At 44.7% G+C, this 15,524-nt stretch overlaps 1 protein-coding gene across 12 annotated transcripts in view; it reads left to right on the forward strand.

The window, feature by feature from the left end:
- RECK (reversion inducing cysteine rich protein with kazal motifs) overlaps window positions 1-15,524 on the forward strand; it is a 1,668,523-nt gene that overhangs the window by 56,436 nt on the left and 1,596,563 nt on the right. The window lies entirely within an intron of this gene.

The raw sequence follows: 15,524 nt of genomic DNA on the forward strand, positions 1-15,524 counted from the left end.
ACACACACACACACACATCACACAGCTTGTGCGCGCACACACACAGCATGCGCACACACACACACCACACAGCGTGCGCACACACACACCAAAGCGTGCACACACACACACACACACTGCACAGAATCACACACATAGCACAGACACACACACTGCGCACACACATAGCGTGCGCACACACACTGCACACAATCACACACATAGGACACACAAACACACACACACTGCACACACACACATAGCACAGACACACAGCTGTGAGTGCTTTCCTGCTGTGACCTGCCATTCAGAAGGTGAGTCCAGGTCAACGCAGGGGCGCACACACAGCATTGTCAACTCACCTCACCTGAGCCCCAGTGTCCTAGGCGGCTGCTGTGCTGGTCGCGTAGCTGCAGCTAATCGCGTCCTCCCGTCAGCTGATCTCCAGTTCTGTTGTAACTGCGCGCGCTCCCGCGGTCACAACGGGATCTGAAGAAGCGAGGGCGCATGCGCCGCCCTCTCGTGCACGCGGCTGCATGGTGCTGTGGGCTTCAGAAACATGGCGCCGGAGATGAGCGCTATGCTCAGGCGACAACTCCGACGTCATGTTACTGAAGAGGGAAATTTAAATACAACCAGAGAGAGGGAGGAACAGGTAGCGGGGGGCGGGGATACAAGTGCATAACCCGCCCGGTCATTAGGAAAGAGGTGCATACGTCAATCAAAAAGTGCACGAATTTTCAAACTTTATAAAGTTGGATTTTGCTGCCTAAACACCCAAGCTGCACCCTGATGGTATGTACACAATGTGCCTGATAGTGCCAGTGCTGCACTGGCTGCACCTTATACACAAACATCCTGATGTTTGGTTCCCTTTAAAGTGAACCAATCACCAGGATTTTCATGTATAACCTAAAGCAAGTGCTATACTAGCACTATCACTACTGATTCTATACATACCTGTAGTGGTCAGCTTGGGCATGTAGGTTTTGAAATCCAAAAAAGTAACATTTATAAAATGAGCTGCTTGTTGAGTGACAGTTGCAATGGAGCAGCTAATATATTCATAGTTATCCCCTCCCTCTGTTAGAACTAGCATAAGTATTATGGGAGGGGATAACTATGAATATATTATCTTCTCCACTGCAGCTGTCACTCAGCAAGCAGCTCAATTTATTAACTTTTTACTTTTTTTGGATTTCAAAACCTAAACATCCGAGCTGACCACTGCAGGTATATAGAGAATCAGCCTGATAGTAGAGCACTAGCTTTAGCTTATACTAGCTATACTACCCGGCTTCTCCTGGGTTAGTCGGATATATAAAAGACGTTCACTCTCAATCTTTGCATACATGTCAACAATAAATTGGTGGAAGAGGTGTCTGCATTTCAAGATGTGATTTTCCTCTGCAAATCTTGTCACAATCCTATATGCATAGAAATCTATGGCAGACACTTTTTTTCCCCAAGGGTTGCCTGTTGTAGGATCTGTCTGAGGTATTCCAAAGTGATAGCCATCCTGTCCCTGCCAAAAGATGATTGGATTTTGCTGAGCATCATAGGACCTGTGAGTTTCTGCTACTCATTGCAAACTATTGTTCCTTTTCTGAAGCACAATGTCACGGCTTTGAAAATCATTACCTACAATCAAGATGGCTACCTCATCAAATGTGGGAGCATTGAAACATCGCTGATGTTCACCTTGTGGTGATTTGTCAGCTCAAATGACAACCTTGTAATCGTCATTTGCCATGCATTCAAGTGCAGTCTTGAAAAGTTGAACATATTGATTGTTGGAGTGAAGGAACTGCTGCAAAATAGTGACAATATCAAGGCAAGTGTTAGGAATTAAAGACGCTCATCTCTGCTGAGCCTCTGCTTCTGCATTTCCCATGAAGAAGAGTTGAAGAAATTGAGGTTCTTCTTCTTGTAATGGAAGCATTGACCCAATTGAATGATAAACCTGTCCTTGAACTTTAAATGTTGGCATAAATCCTGTTGTAAATATTTCTTTTGTTGCACCAAATTATGTCATTTGGAAGCAGGAGTTGTACTTCCTAATGTTGTCCAAGAAATGCTTTGATATTGTACTGGTACCTGTCATCAGAGACTTTAGGGGATCTGGTGGTGACAGGAGAGGTGGAGGTTTTATCTTGCCATTTGCACAGCATAAACCTGGCGGTTCATCTTTCCATTTAAGGGCACTGCAGTACATGCAGACCACATCCATTTTTCCTATCTGAACTTTAGTATGATCCTGATAGTTTGTGTGACTGGTCATGTTAGGGTGACCTAACGGTCACAGCTGTTGCCAGCGAAGTCCGAATGCGGAGAGAGTACCGGTAACCTCCCCTCTGCTATTCCAGCCTCAATGAAAACAGGCAGACGCTTGTATACACATAAGGCCTGGAGATGTGCGGCTCCCAAATAGAACTGTATTGATTTTGTTTACATTACAAAGTTATACAAAGTTAATTAGGGCGTAACTATGCAACATGCATATTCATTAATCTACATTCATTAAAGGCGTGCATTACATGTTCCCAGCAAGAGAAATTAACATAATGACTTTTATTCCCATAAGTCTATAACATTTCTTCTTCCCATAATAAGATGTTTTTCTGTTGTTTCTAAGTCAAAACATTCTGTGTCCTTGAGTTTGGTCTCAAAGTTTGTTACGTAAATAAGTCTGGTCTTGTTCTTGCAAAGGAGAATGAATTTCTATTCTTTTTCTAACCAGTGAAAAAGGTTAACTCTTTCCTCACAATCCCCCCTTTTGGCGTGAGTGATGGACAGGGGGCCATCGAGAACCTGTGAACTGTAGAGTGCTCAGGCTAGCCTCCAGATACTTTCTGAGCCGCGGGTTGCCCAGGGAGTGTCGTCCACATCCATCACCCAGAGGACTCCCTGCATGCCTCTCGATAGGAGTCTCATCATGATACGCCATGGTGATTTCTAGAGGAAAGAGTAGAGAAGAAAATAGCATATTAGTGATTTCATAGGGGGCTGAATAATCATTGTATCTACATTGCTTCAAGCAGCGGAAAAACAAAGCCATTAGCAACTTGAACACTACATAAGCAACTAATAAACAGAGTAACACTTGGAACACTGATTGCAGTATCCCCATGAACCATCCTCCTATTCCCTTAAACCAGTTTGCAGGGTTGAACATTGAAAAGGTATTGCTCCACCAAGCATCTGAGCTTCTGAGTACCTCCTAATCATGTTTTTTCCTCAGCTTTTGTATCTCAGTTAAACTGGCTTGGGCTTTTAAGGTTCCTTTTGGATCTATGTAGTGACAACAGCTGGGGCCTATTATTTGGCACCCCCCCCTTGGGCCGCAGTAAGGTAATCTAGTACCAAAGTATGTTGGTTGGTTACAATGATTAATTGTCTCCGTATGGCAATGGTACTATTTACTGCTTGGAGAACCTCAAAAATGTGATCATCAAGATAGTCGGTGCTGTCCACCAACTTATCATACATCTGCATTATCATGGGATAGAGAAAAAGAGAATTGAAAAATTTGTTGACATGGCTCATTTGAACCACATGGGGTCGGCCACTAGGCCTGTCTTTGTTATCTGCTGCTCTGTTTACCAGTAGGTGGAGAGGCATTTTCCCTGCCGGTATATCAGTAGAATTGATAATGAAGGTGGCAGGGGTCAAACGGGCCAAGGTGCAGGTGCCATTTACTCCTACTGGTAGCCATTTGTAGGCATTATAACCAGAAACCCAGTAGGTTTGCGGTGGGTGATCCCAGATGGCAGAATGTTGTAATATGAGTCTATGTACTATATCTATAAAGGCCGATATGTTTCTGAGCATACACCATCCGGGAAGTTGGCCTAGGGGACTACAATACCCTGCGGACTGTTCACCACAGGTTTCACGGCCAGGCACATATGGGTGTGAATCATTGCACCATAAATTTCCGGGTTGAGAGTAACCAGTATCATTTGTGCCTTCTGGAAACAATAAATGGTATACCCACCCATGGTCATGCAGATGTCTCTCTAACAGCAAGGGTTTAAATGCATCTGTACTGTCAGAGGTTCGCCCAAAACTTATTTTGATTCCTTCTATTGGAATATTGCCCATAGTAGGTGTTTTTGTGTAATTACGGGTTACCCAGCTGCTTCCTTCAAAGGCTAAATATTGCTGGGTTCCGGGAAGGCCAGTAGTAAGATTGCCTTGCCACCAGGGGAAATCTACCCACCCTACTATTGGTATGGGTACACTAGTGTTCCACAGTTTTTGATACTTTGTGTCATTGACTGATAGTCTATTGTAACAGCCTCCCCATTGAAACACTTCGTTTATTGGGACTGGTATAGCTAAGTAAGGCATAAAAGAGGCTGTCACAGGTGCGTGTGTACATATCCAGCAGTCTGTGATCTCAAGTTTTTCAGCTAACACTTCATGATGGGTCTCAAATGAATTCTGCCGTGGTGTAAAAGGCCCCAAAAAGGGAGTACACATAGAAACACTTATCAGAAGTATTAGGCCTGCTTGCAGTGGCTCCATGGATCCATGTCGATCTCCCCTCAAGTTTGACAGAGGTTGGAGTGGTCAGCTGAACAGTCAAAGGCCCTTCGAATCGTGGCTCAAGGGTCTTTCTCACGTGGTGCTTTAGGTAGACCTGATCACCAGGCTTTAGGGAGTGGGTTCCTGGAACTGCATCAGGATCAGGTAGAGAAGAGTAGACCCTTTGGTGGATTTCAGTTAGTCTCTTCTGCAGAGAAACAACATAAGACGTTAGGCTATCACATTGCAGGTGTAACTCCTGCGAGAAGTAGCATCCTAATCTGGGTGCACTACCAAAGAGTATTTCAAAGGGTGAGAGCCTGTGCTTTCCCTGCGGGGTGGTCCTTATAGAGTAAAGAGCTATGGGGACACATTCTGTCCATGGTCTACCAGTCTCCTCCACTGCCTTGGCTAGTTTGAGCTTTAGAGTTCCATTTAACCTTTCCACTTTCCCTGATGACTGTGGGTGGTAAGGCGTGTGTAAGGCTGACTGAATGCCTAACAGCGCACAAGTGTTCTGGAAAACTTGTCCAGTGAAATGAGTACCTCAGTCTGACTCTATGACTTCAGGGAGTCCAAACCGGGGAACCAGCTCACAGGCCAATTTTTTTGCTGTAATTTGGGCCGTGGCTGAGCTTACAGGGTAGGCCTCTGGCCATCCTGAGAAGAGGTCTACACAGACAAGTACAAACTCGTAGATGCCATGTTTTGGCAACTGTATATAGTCTATTTGTACTCTTTGAAATGGGGCAAACATCTTTGGCATGTGTCTTTGCGGGGTTTTAGTTAGCTGGCCTGGATTATACTGTTGACAGATGTGACAAGCTTTTATTCTCTGGGAAGGCGTATTGTCTGAAGCTGGGGGCTACCCAATAAGGTTGCATCTGGCTCATAATTGAGTTTGTGCTACCGGGTGTAGGGTAGTGGAGTACTTGGAAAATGGCAGGGAACCAACTGCGTGGCAGGACGGAAAGTCCTTTTAGGCGCCAAATCCCCTCCACCTTTTCTGCCCCTTTGGCCCGCCATCCGGCCTTTTCTTCCTCAGAGGCGTTTCTTGTGTCTCAAAAAGGTTCTGCATTTCTTCCTCCTCCGTTGACACTGTTTCCGTCTCCTTCAAAGGGAGTAAGGCTGCTTGTTTTGCTGTTTGGTCGGCCAAGCGATTTCCCCTTGCGTTGGGTGTTTGAGCCTTGGTGTGGGCAGCAACCTTTATGATTGCTAGCTGCTTTGGTATCAAGGCTACTTCCATTAGTTTCTTCACTGAGGCTCCATGCCTGATGGGATTTCCTGTTGCTGTGAGGAATCCTCTAGTCTGCCAGATAGTGCCAAAATCGTGCACAATGCCGTGTGCATAGGCGGAGTCCGTGTAGATGTTCGCTGTTCGTTCTTCCAGAAACTCAATTGCCCAGATGAGGGCGAGAAGTTCCGCTTCTTGGGCAGATATGCGCGGAGGTAGCGGTTGTTTGATTAAGACTGCATATAGATTTACTACCGCAAATCCGGTGTGGAACTTGCCTGTTTCATCGGCATATCTGCTTCCATCCACAAAAAGTTCAAAGTCTGGATTTGTAAGCGGTGTTGCATGAATATTGTGCAGGGGCTTTGCCTCATGTTCGATGAGTTCCTGACAATCCTGATCAAATGGTGCACTCTCTTCCTCTGTCCCCCCTTCTAAACTTGTGAAGATCAGCAGATCAGCAAGGTTTAGACTGGTTACTCGAGCAAATGAGATGTTTGGGGGTAGCCACAGCGTGCAATGAAGTCTGACTTGTCTTGCCATGGAGAGATGTTTCAGCTGCACTTGATTGAGAACAGCATAGATGTCATGGCTTGTAAGGATGGTAGTCTGGAAATCGAGTGAGATTTCAGATGCTTTCTGCTGTATGTTTGAAACTGCTGTAACAGCACAGACACAAGTTGGTGCTGCTTTGGTGACGTTGTCAAGTTGAGAGGAGTAGTACCCGATTGTGATGATTGTCCGTCTTCTGGGTGAGTACTCCTACGGCAAATCCTTGAAGCTCTGCTACGAACAGATAGAAGGTGAGATCATAGTTTGGTAGTGCCAGAGCAGGTGCATCAATCACTAGTTCCTTAAGCTTTTGAAAGCTTTGTCGAGCTTCTCCTGTAAGAGAAAAAGCAACATTCTTCGTGCAATCATACAGCGGTTGCATGAGTAGTGACGCATTGGGAATCCATTGTCTGCAGAATGAGATCAATCCTAAAAAATCCTCTGAGTTGCTTGAGATTCCTAGGAATGCTTGCTTGTCTGATCACTTCTTGTCGGTCCGGGCTGAGATGTTTTTGTCCCGCAGAAAGGCAATGACCCAGGAAAGTGACCCTCGTTTTGCAGAATTGTAATTTATCTCTGCTTGCTTTGCATCCTACTTCTGCCAGAAAGGTAAGAAGACTTATTGAAGCAGTTTTACATTTTTCTTCGCTCGGGCAGCACAGTAGTAAATCATCCACGTACTGGAGGAGAACACAGTGGTCTGGGGGCTGCCAGCCTTGAAGGACACTGCTCATAGCCTGAGTATATAGCGTAGGGGAATGCTGCATTCCTTGAGGCAGTCTTGTCCATGTATATTGGTTTTGCTTGTTCGTGAATGTAAAGAAATCTTGGCATGCTGGGTCCAGTGGTACTGAGAAAAAAGCATTAGCAAGGTCTATGACTGTGTAATGGGTGGATGTAGCCGGCACCTGTGTGAGCAGTGTATGTGGATTTGGTACAACAGGGGTGACGGGCTCCAGTATTGAGTTTATTGCCCTCAAATCGTGTACCATCCGGTATGCGACTGAGTCACCTTTTTTCACTTGTCTCTTCTTAACAGGAAACAGCGGAGTGTTGTACGGAGACTTAGTAGTTCTGAGGGCTCCCGACTTCAGTAGTTCTTTTATTTGGTAATCCAGGGCAGCTTCCTGTTGAGTATTGAGAGGATTTTGTCTCAGCTGTGGTGGTGTAATTCCAGGCTTGACTGAAACTTTTACAGGGGGCACGGGTAGTGTGCTGAGGTCAGTTTTTGATGTGGACCATAGTTTTGCAGGAACTTGTAGAAGTATTGAATCCGTGTTTACTTCACATGTAACATCAGATTCTGGTTGATCTTCGATCATCTGGAAGGGTGCACAGGACTTCTTCGGGATATCTTCTGGAATTTGCAGGATAGCAGATCCATCTTCATTTTAGACTATCTGAGCTTGTAGTCCTGATAGTACATCTGCTCCCACTAGGGCATCTCCACCCTGGGGAGACACTAAGAATTTAGACACGAACATGTGTGGTCCCAGTTTCACCTTCAGTGGATGGGTTATTGGGATTATTTGGGCTTGTCCATCAAAACCGGACACTATAGTAGCTTCGGATGAGATGGAGCCTTCAGGCACCAGGTTCCTGGGGAGCACGGAGCGTGAGGCTCCTGAGTCCACCAAAGCTCTTATTTCCTTGTTACCAATGTGAAGGGGGACGTGTATAAATGGACCCCTGGCATCCCTGTCCCGTGCTGCCGCATGTCAGGCAGTCTTCTCCTCCTGACTCTTGGGTTGGTTTTGAGTGTCCCTCTTTTTCTTTTTACAGTCTCTGATTACATGTCCTCTGATTCCACAATAGTAGCAGGTCGGTGCCTTCTTTCTTGTACCTTCTGGCTGACCGTCCACTGCTGCTATGACAACTTTCTTGTTGCTCCTTTTATCCTTTGCGTTGGTTTCTAAGCCACTTGCTTTGTTGACTAGAAGATCTATGTCTTCCATGTTTCTCCATTCGGGGCAGCACGCTTTCAGTCTTTCTGCCAGAGGTGCATGTATTCCATCCATGAAGGATCTTACCATCAGGCGACGTATTGCGTCTGCTTGTATGTCCAGCCCTTCATCTGCGAATGACTGCATCAATCTGTAGTAGAATGAGCTGACATTCTCCACAGGACCTTGATGCACTGGTCCCATTGTGCCCTTAGTTCTTTGCTCCTGAGCGCAGAAAAGATTCAGTCTTATCATGAAGTCTTGGCCCAATTCCACATTATGGGTTTCGTCTGGAACATGTCCTGTCAGATGGGCAGTGAGTTTGGCATACAGTTCGGGAGACATTTTAACTCTACACAAACTTTCCATGTCCAAACAAGTGCTTCTGTAGGAGACCTGTATTTGGTTCAGGTAACGTGAAAAACTGACTGGGTTTCTAGTCGGGTCTGGAGCATTTTGCAGGAAAGCCATCTGCTCGGCTGGAGTCCAGGGTACGTAGTCTTCATACATACGAGGAACTGCATCTCTGGGAGCATTTGGGTTTTGTGGATCAACAGGTGGTCTTAAGACTCTTCTTTCCACTACGGGATAAAGAGGCACTGGTGCTGTGGCTTATAGCTTGTTCTGTGGGGCTCCACAGGCTAGGCATGTTTCACTCCAGTCCGGATTTTGTTGGCCACAGTTTGTGCAGGTCCTTTCCGGGGATCCTGCTATTTTTGGAGTTGTTGCAGGAGTAGCTGACAGGTACGGAGGAAGCTGCTGATCCTTATTAGCCTTCTTCCCAGTTTCTTCCCATGTGTCTGATTCTTCATGGTATATCCAGCCTTGATCGTGGGCTGTTTTCGCCATGTCAGAAAGAGTTCTGACTAGTTCAGTGCATGATTTATCTGCTATTGCTCCTGCTCTAGAATCTCTTATTTTGTCTTATTTGTTGGGGTCCAATTGATCCTTGCCCTTCAATCCAAATGTCTTAAAAACTTCCTTGGACTGACTGGCTGTTCTTTTGCCATGATAACACGGAATGAGATGTTGCAGGGTGCATCCAGCTCATCTGTCCTTTGATATTCCTTGCCCCATTCTTCGTCTATCTCCTTCAGCTTTTAGACCCTTGAACTTGATCTACCTATCCTGGAAGTACTCGGAGACTAACTCCTTATTTGTGTTCCTACCTAAGGTGAGGTCTAGAACCACTTATCCTGGAAGTACCCGGAGACTGACTCCTTATCTGTATTCCTACTGAAAGGTGGTGTCCTAACTGTTCAGTGGGGGCTGAGTATGTTTAATGGCGCTGGGTTACCCTTCTTGTACCAAAGGTACACTCTATATCCGATAGCAATGGCAAACAGGGCTATTCCCACTAACACTAGGGCAGTGAATAACACATCCATTGGACAGAGCAGGCACACTATTCCCTTTCAACACTCACTGATGTATGGGATCTATGACAACCAACAAGGACAACAGCACAGAAGCAAAACGCAGGAGAGCAGACACACGGAGACAAAGCACAGAGGGGCAGAGAAACAAACAAGGCACAGAAAACATCTGCTGGCAAAAGCTCTCTGAGTTAAGTAGAAACCTGCCAATAACCCAGTATCTTACTCACAGTGTCCCTCTTGCACGATGAGGAGAGAGGAGATTAGATATGGGGAGCAAAAAGAGAAGAATAAGGTTCAGCTCTTACCTGGCCAGGTGTTTCTGGTCCCCACGTCTGGTCCACCCCTCCGCTGGATGGCAAGAGAGTTTACTGCGTCCTGGGATTAGACACACGGGTCCCTGCTTTTCGGGCACCAGACAATGTTAGGTTGACTTAACGGTCACAGCTGTTGCCAGCGATGTCCGAATGCGGAGAGAGTACCGGTAACCTCCCCTCTGCTATTCCAGCCTCAATGAAAACAGGCAGACGCTGTTATACACATAAGACCTGGGGATGTGCGGCTCCCAAATAGAACTGTATTGATTTTGTTTACATTACAAAGTTATACAAAGTTGATTAGGGCGTAACTATGCAACATACATATTCATTAATCTACATTCATTAAAGGCGTGGATTACATGTTCCCAGCAAGAGAAATTAACATAATGACTTTTATTCCCATAACCGTCTATAACATTTCTTCTTCCCATACTTTAGGGGATCTGGTGGTGACAGGAGAGGTGGAGGTTTTATCTTGCCATTTGCACAGCATAAACCTGGCGGTTCATCTTTCCATTTAAGGGCACTGCAGTACATGCAGACCACATCCATTTTTCCTATCTGAACTTTAGTATGATCCTGATAGTTTGTGTGACTGGTCATGTTAGGGTGACCTAACGGTCACAGCTGTTGCCAGCGAAGTCCGAATGCGGAGAGAGTACCGGTAACCTCCCCTCTGCTATTCCAGCCTCAATGAAAACAGGCAGACGCTTGTATACACATAAGGCCTGGAGATGTGCGGCTCCCAAATAGAACTGTATTGATTTTGTTTACATTACAAAGTTATACAAAGTTAATTAGGGCGTAACTATGCAACATGCATATTCATTAATCTACATTCATTAAAGGCGTGCATTACATGTTCCCAGCAAGAGAAATTAACATAATGACTTTTATTCCCATAAGTCTATAACATTTCTTCTTCCCATAATAAGATGTTTTTCTGTTGTTTCTAAGTCAAAACATTCTGTGTCCTTGAGTTTGGTCTCAAAGTTTGTTACGTAAATAAGTCTGGTCTTGTTCTTGCAAAGGAGAATGAATTTCTATTATTTTTCTAACCAGTGAAAAAGGTTAACTCTTTCCTCACAGTAACAAAAGGCAGCATGTTTCAAATCTCCAACCATTTCCTGTGCCCTGGTGGAAGAAATAGCAATTCTTAGTGGCAAGTTGGCCTTCTCTTTGCTGGGATGACTCATTGGCCCTTGAGGAAGCAGCTCTTCTCTTATCTGCAAGCCTGGCATCCCTCTCCTCAGAAAGTTCATTGGCTCTTGAGGAAGCAGCCGTTGTTCTCATGTGTGTCAGCCTTGTTTCTCGGTCTTCACATTTTTCATTAGCCCGTAATATAGCTTTTCTTTTTGCATCAGCTGACATTCGTGCCAAGGAATTCCTTTTCTTATGAGGCATTATTGTTGTAAAAATAATCTGTAACTGACAGTTTCTATATCCTCTCACATAAAGGTAATGTGACTGACATCAGCCTTTCCACCAACACACCGTAACTGACATCCTATTACCTCACACAAGCTTTGTTATGCTGAGAATGTCCTTTGTTGCCTGTATTAACCAGAGTTCAGATTAATTAACTGTAGCAAAATAGAAGCTGAGCTGTGATTGGTTGCTATTGGCAGCCTGATAAATCCCCAGGCAACAGAAAGCCCTCCCCCCTGACAGTATATATTAGCTCACACATGCACATAATAGACAGGTCATGTGACTGACAGCTGCCATATTTCCTATATGGTACATTTGTTGTTCTTGTAGTTTGGCTGCTTATTAATCAGATTTTTAATTTTGAAGGATAATAGCAGACTTGTGTGTGTTTTAGAGCGATTATGTGGCGAGGTTGGTGTATGTGTGGTGAAATGTGTGCTGAGGGTGGTATATGTGTTCAAGCACGTGGTAATGTGTGGCACATTTTTTTGTGTGTGTTCATATCCCCGAGTGTGGTGAGTATCCCATGTCGGGGCCCCACCATAGCAACTGTACGGTATATACTCTTTGGCGCCACCGCTCTCATTCTTTAAGTCCCCCTTGTTCACATCTGACAGCTGTCAGTTTGCCTCCAACACTTTTCATTTCACTTTTTCCCCATTATGTAGATAGGGGCAAAATTGATTGGTAAATTGGAACACGCGAGGTTAAAATTTCGTCTCACAACAAAGTCTATGACTCCCTTGGGGGTCAAGACGTGTGAGTGTGCAAAATTTTGTGGCTGTAGCTGCGACGGTGCAGATGCCAATCCCGGTCATACATACATATATACATACATACCGTATTTTTCGCTTTATAATACGCACTTTTGTTCCCTCAAATCTTGGGGGAAAGTAGGGGGCGTGTCTTATAAACCGAATATGCGGGGGGGGTGTACATATAATATATACTGCAGGGTCCGCTCTGGAGCAGTGCTGGGGGCAGGTGAAAGCTGCGGGCGGCAGCGTTAGATCTCCTGCTCCCGCTCATATAATATGCACAGCCGCTGTCCATCATCGTGGTGCTGAAACCGCATCTCGCTGATGGGCTGGGGCAGCGGGGCATATTATATCTGCCTGTGCTCCCTTTGATCGCAAATGATCCCCCCCCCCCCCCTATGTTAGATATGGCCCCCATACTGCTGCCCATAGTAAAATAAAAAAAGCTTTACTTACCTCCAGTGCTGATCTCCCGGTCTCCTGCTGCTGCTGTCTGTGATAAGGCACGCAGAGATGATATCACATGACCGGCAGCAAGAACCAGGAAGTGGAGGAGGAGGAGCTCAACCCCACGGAGGGAGACACAGGGATTACAGCGCTGAGAAGGTAAGGAAAGAGTGTTTCATTTTATTATTGGCAGCAGTATGGGGGGCATATCTAACACAGGGGAGATGTGCCATCTATAGTGGCCATGGGCAGCAGTATGGGGGCCATATCAAACACAGGGGAGATGTGCCATCTATAGTGGCCATGGGCAGCAGTATGGGGGCCATATCAAACACAGGGGAGGTGTGCCATCTATAGGGGCCATGGGCAGCACAAGGGGACGTGTCCCAGCACAAGGGGGCTATATTCAATATAAGGGGGCCATTTCCAGATTGAGGGGGGCTAATTTTAGGATGGGGGGCTATGAGAGACATATACCCTATATGATTTGTTAGACGGACACTGGCATTATAAGATGGACCCCATTTAACATTAAAAAAAAAAATTCTCTTTTCCTTAACCAAATTTGGGGGTGCGTCTTATAATCAGGTGCGTCTTATAAAGCGAAAAATATGGTACATACAGTACAGGCCAAAAGTTTGGACACACCCCGTTCAAAGAGTTTTCTTTATTTTTATGACTCTGAAAATTGTAGATTCACATTGAGGGCATCAAAACTATGAATTAACACATGTGGAATGAAATGCTTAACAACTGAAGTGTGAAACAACTGAAAATGTGTTATATTCTAGATTCTTTAAAGTAGCCACCTTTTGCTTTGATCACTGCTTTGCACACCCTTGGCATTCTCTTGATGAGCTTCAAGAGGTAGTCACCGGAAATGGTTTTCACTTCACAGGTGTGCCCTGTCAGGTTTAATAAGTGGGATTTCTTGCCTTATAAATTGGGTTGGGACCATCAGTTGTGTTGTGCAGAAGTCTGGTGAATACACAGCTGATAGTCCTACTGAATAGACTGTTAGAATTTGTATTATGGCAAGAAAAAAGCAGCTAAGTAAAGAAAATGAGTGGCCTTCATTACTTTAAGAAATGAAGGTCAGTCAGTCCGAAAAATTGAGATAACTTTGAAAGTGTCCCCAAGTGCAGTGGCAAAAACCATCAAACGCTACAAAGAAACTGGCTCATAAGTTTATACGAGTCACCAGCCTCAGAAATCGCAGGTTAACAGCAGCTCAGATTAGAGACCAGGTCAATGCCACACAGAGTTCTCGCAGCAGACACATCTCTAGAACAACTGTTAAGAGGAGACTTTTTGCAGCAGGCATTCATGGTAAAATAGCTGCTAGGAAACCACTGCTAAGGACAGGCAACAAGCAGAAGAGACTTGTTTGGGCTAAAGAACACAAGGAATGGACATTAGACCAGTGGAAATCTGCTTTGGTCTGATGAGTCCAAATTTGAGAACTTTGGATCCAACCACCGTGTCTTTGTGCGACGCAGAAAAGGTGAATGGATGGGACTCTATATGCCTGGTTCCCACCGTGAAGCATGGAGGAGGAGGTGTGGTGGTGCTTTGCTGGTGACACTGTTGGGGATTTATTCAAAATTGAAGGCATACCGAACCAGCAAGGCTACCACAGTATCTTGCAGCAACATGCTATTCTATCCGGTTTGCGTTTAGTTGGACCATCATTTATTTTAAACAGGACAATGACCCCAAACACACCTCCAGGCTGTGTAAGGGCTATTTGACTAAGAAGGAGAGTGATGGGGTGCTGCGCCAGATGACCTGGCCTCCACAGTCACTAGACCTGAACCCAATCGAGATGGTTTAGGGTGAGCTGGACCGCAGAATGAAGGCAAAAGGGCCAACAAGTGCTAAGCATCTCTGGGAACAACTTCAAGACTGTTGGAAGACCATTTCCGGTGACACTACCTCTTGAAGCTCATCAAGAGAATGCCAAGAGTGTGAAAAGCCGTAATTAAAGCAAAAGGTGGCTACTTTGAAGAACCTAGAATATAAGACATATTTTCAGTTGTTTCACACTTTTTTGTTAAGTATATCATTCCACATGTGTTAATTCATAGTTTGATGACTTCAATGTGAATCTACAATTTTAAAAATCATGAAAATAAAGAAAACTCTTTGAATGAGAAGGTGTGTCTAAACTTTTGGTCTGTGCTGTACATACACACACACACACACACACACACACACACACACACACACACACACACACACACACACACACACACATATATACATACACACACACACATATGCATATACATACACATACACATATATACATACACATACACATACACATATATACATACACATACACATATATACATACACACACATTCAACTTTATATATTAGATATGAAAATCCTTGTGATTGGTTCTCTTTAATACTTATGATACCATCCAGGGCTGTGGAGTCGGAGTCATGGAGTCGGAGCTCATTTTGGTGGAGTCGGAGTCATATTTACAATTTATTACAGTTTTTCATGTTCTAAAATTGTATTCCAATAAATATATTTTATTTTCTATCTAAAAATCTTGATTATTGTATCATAAAAATGATTAAATGTCTGATGTTCACATTGTACTACAATAATTTTTTCACTTAACTATAAGCAATATATGTGGGAGGTGGAGTCGGAGTCTGAGTCGGTGCAAGGGAAATTGAGGAGTCGGAGTCGAAGGTTTGGCTTACCGACTCCACAGCCCTGATACCTATCAAAGAGTCACTAGATCGTGCTAGCGGTCCCTGAAGAATGGGTTCAATAAGGCCAATATGCAATAAATGGAAGTAAAATACTGTCGGTCAGGGCCAAAGCAAAAATGCTGGAAGTAAATCAAAGGGGCTAGGACAACTTACCCATAGTGGGTGCGCTGAGTGGTGGAAACTAATTAGATTGGTAATTAGTGTAAAAGTCTCAGCCTT

Source organism: Anomaloglossus baeobatrachus, chromosome 6 (genome assembly GCF_048569485.1).
Source record: "Anomaloglossus baeobatrachus isolate aAnoBae1 chromosome 6, aAnoBae1.hap1, whole genome shotgun sequence".
Classification (NCBI taxonomy): domain Eukaryota; kingdom Metazoa; phylum Chordata; class Amphibia; order Anura; family Aromobatidae; genus Anomaloglossus; species Anomaloglossus baeobatrachus.